Here is a 3805-nt window from a genome sequence, read left to right as displayed (position 1 = left end):
GCATCCCTTCCTGCCCTCCCTCTTATGATCTGCCTAAGTTCACAGGATCAGCATTGCTGTCAGATAGCCATCTAGCCTCTGTTTGAAAACTTTCAAAGAAGGAGAGCCCACCACCTCCTGAGGAAGCCTGTTCCACTGAGGAACCTCTCTGTCAGGAAGTTCTTCCTAATGTTTAGCTGAAAACTGTTTTGATTTAATTTCAGCCTGTTGGTTCTGGTCCGACCTTCTGGGGCAACAGAAAACAACTGCGTACCATCCTCTATATGACAGCCCTTCAAGTACTTGAAGATGGTCATCATATCATCTCTCAGTCTTTATGTAGAAGCTAATATATTTGGCGTTCTTTGGGGATATGGCCTCTCTTGTACTAAAAGTCAGTGGGGGTAGGGAAGAAGACAAGTATCGTGAAAATAAAGAGGGTTGGATCCATCATTGAAGATGGTCATCATATCATCTCTCAGTCTTTATGTAGAAGCTAATATATTTGGCGTTCTTTGGGGATATGGCCTCTCTTGTACTAAAAGTCAGTGGGGGTAGGGAAGAAGACAAGTATCGTGAAAATAAAGAGGGTTGGATCCATCACAGCATTTCTGTGGATGGAAGGATTTCTGTCTGCAGAGCACACCTGATTCCCCTGAGAGTAGCATTTTGGGAGCCATTTTGGGCTGTAGCAGGAGGGAGAGGTGAGGAAGTCATTCCATGGGTGGAAACCTTTTTGTCTGTGGAACTACTCCAACCAAATGTATGTCTATGCAGTACAGGTCAGTGTGACATCATGACTGAAGTACAGGAAATTAAAGAAGTAATTGCAGCATATCTTATGAATACCTTTAAAGCTGCTTTTATTTTATTTTTATTTTATTTATTAGATTTATACCCTGCCCTCCCCACCGAGGCAGGCTCAGGGTGGCTTACATAATAATTTTTTTAAAAATTAAAAAACACATACAATCTAAAGTGCTATACATACATTCCTATGCGACCGCAATCATAATCCAATATTTTTGTAACAGGAGTCAGTTAGTACAGTCATAATTGATGGAAAGGATCCCAGAGAGATTCTGATATTATATCAAAATGTTAAATGTGGTCAAATGCCTGGTGGAAGAGCTCTGTCTTACAGGCCCTGCAGAATTGAAGTAAGTTCCACAGGGCCCTGATGTCCTCACGGAGCTCATTCCACCATTTTGGAGCTGCCACAAAGAAGGCCAGTCTCTGTGTGATGGCCAGTCTGGCCTCTTTAGGGCCAGTGAGCACTAGCAGGTTTTGTGTCCCTGAACACAGTGCTCTCTGGGGAACATGTTGGGAAAGGCGGTCCTTCAGGTATGCTTCAGACATTACTTTTCCACCCATGTGGGGATAAACTTTATTTTGTTACTGGAGTAACAAAATCATCTTCTTCGTGGTCTCTGTGCATCACACCCCGGGATATAGTGCGCCTGCACTGACCTCGATCGGTTCCTCTTGAAAGCAAAAGGGATTTTCACACCCGCTCCCCAGTCATGTGCCGGCCCCACTGTGCATGACCAAGGGAGGGGCACGACAATCCTGCCAGTTCTCTTCTGACCGCCGTGCTGGTAGGATCTTCTCCGCTTCGGTAAAAAAAATTGGGGGTTTAGGCCTATTTCTTGTTTTCTTTGAAGTTTCTTCATTTTCTTCTTGTTTGTTTTTGTTAAGTGAAAGGACTTTATTTCTACGGATATATTTCCTTTTGGACTTTGTCGTGTGTTCCCCTCTTCTCCTGGCCTATGGCCAAGAGATGGGGTTTCTTTAAACGGTGCCTTAAGTGCGGCAGCAAGATTCCCCCCCCAGACGGACACTCGCTTTGTCTTTTGTGCCTCAGGGAATTGCACCGAGTGAACTCTTGTGCTCATTGCACAAAGTTTTTGAAGCAGACAAGGAAGAACAGCGCTGCTAGACTTCGCGTTGCGCTTTTGGAGCTAGCACTTTCACCGATGTTGTCACAGGACACTTCAGGGCATGCGTCAGTGTCGACTGCCGCCTCAGCATCAATGGCTGCGCTGTCCCCGATATCGACTCACATAGATGTTGACCACCCAATGCTGAATCGCTCGGCCCAGACATCTCAGTCCTTAGCCCATACTCCCTCCAAAGAATACAGGGAACACAAGGCCAGCAAGCATAAAAAGCATAAGAAAGCTTCCCCTACGCAATCTCTGCTGACCCCTCGGAGGGTCTCAGAACCGAATCCTACGGGGTTGCTTCCCTTGACTTTTCGATCTGAGAGCAGCCACAAGGTGTACCTCAGTCACCTTCACTGCGTCCTATCCAGCTCACTGACTGAGCACGATATGGACCTGACACAGATTTCCCGGTCTTCCAGTGTCGAAAGTCTGCACTCAGACCGCAGAGCCGATGCATTTGTCCATCCTTCACAGCTCCAACTTGATGATCGAGACTGACCATCGGCACTGATCCACCCGCCACCACCGCCCTCCTAGGACCAATGGCAGTGGCTATACATGTGTATGGGGCCTATCCATTTACAGGCAGTATGCCGTGGTTCCCACCTCAACCAATGGAGTGGGACCATCAATCCACTTCTTCACGTCTCTCCTGGTATCAAGACCCTCCATCGACGTGGAGTTTATGAGGCCCCAACCATCGAGGCCGACGGGCAAACTTTCCAAGCCGTCGCACCCAACAGTTCCAAAGTTTAAAGAACCATTGAATCAGATTCCATCGATACCGATACTATCTATGTCTTTTCCCGAGCCGTCTGAACACTCTGCCTCTTCAGACGCTTCCTCCCAATCAGGGGACAAAACCCACGATCCTCCGGTGGAACCCTCACCGCCTCAAGTGGGCGATGATCTTCCAATCTCCCCTTCGGAAGACTTGAAATCCTGTGGAGATTTCATCAAGCGGATGGCTAACACTCTCACTCTGTGTACGGTACAGCCCCTGCCTACTGTGACAGACTCTGTGTTCAATATTGTCCAGATGGACACCTCTACCCCGATTGCCTTACCGATGACTTCAGTCCTCCTTCAAGTGGCTAAAGTCCCAAGGTCTCACCCGGCATCTACCCCCATCTCAAGCCAGAGGATAGATCATATGTATAAGATGCAGGAGCAGGTCGCTGAATTTCTGTTTACCCACCCTAAACCTAACTCTGTCGTAGTCACTTCTTCCTCCAAGGGCAGACGCAGTCACTCCACCCCCTCTGAGAAAGAAGGAAGGAAACTTGATTCGTTTGGAAGAAAAAATTATTCTGCAGGAGCACTTGGCATCAAACTATACAGCATGTATGGGGAGATATCAGTTTGCTCTTTGGGGGCAGATATCTGAATTTATTGCAACCCTCCCTGAGGATGCTAACTGTCAGGCTCACAGGATTCAGAAGGAGGGAATGCTTTTGGCTAAGCATCAGCTCAATGCAGCTAAGCATACATTGGATGCGGCCGCTAAAACGCTGACTTCAGCAGTTACCTTCCGACATCATGCCTGGTTGTGTTCTACTGCTCTACTGCAGGACACCAGGACTCTCATTGAGGACCTTCCATTCGAAGGTGAGGGCCTTTTCAGTGTCACGACTTATACGGTCCCGCAAGATCTAGACAAAAGTATTAAGACGTCGCGAAATTTAGGAGTCACGTCAGTTCCTAAACTATCCAAAGCGAAATCCTGGAACAAGCCATGGTCTCGCAGATCCTCTCTTAAGTCATCCCCAGAAACACAGCAGCAATGCTCACCCACTGTGTCCTCCCGCCCTTATGGGCACAAACCAAAATTCTCATCCATCTCTCAGCCTAAGGCTAAGACTTTGAAAGCTTCCAAGCAG

The 3805-nt window shown here is 47.5% G+C and overlaps 1 protein-coding gene across 1 annotated transcript in view; it reads left to right on the top strand.

Annotated features, from left to right (window-relative positions):
* The window catches only part of FGGY (FGGY carbohydrate kinase domain containing), a 253617-nt gene that overhangs the window by 140837 nt on the left and 108975 nt on the right, over positions 1-3805 (top strand). The gene's annotated exons all lie outside the window — the stretch shown is intronic.

This window comes from Gekko japonicus, unplaced genomic scaffold (assembly GCF_001447785.1).
Source record: "Gekko japonicus isolate JY-2015 unplaced genomic scaffold, Gekko_japonicus_V1.1 scaffold1347, whole genome shotgun sequence".
Taxonomy (NCBI): Eukaryota; Metazoa; Chordata; class Lepidosauria; order Squamata; family Gekkonidae; genus Gekko; species Gekko japonicus.
This window is presented reverse-complemented; position numbering and strand designations above follow the sequence as displayed.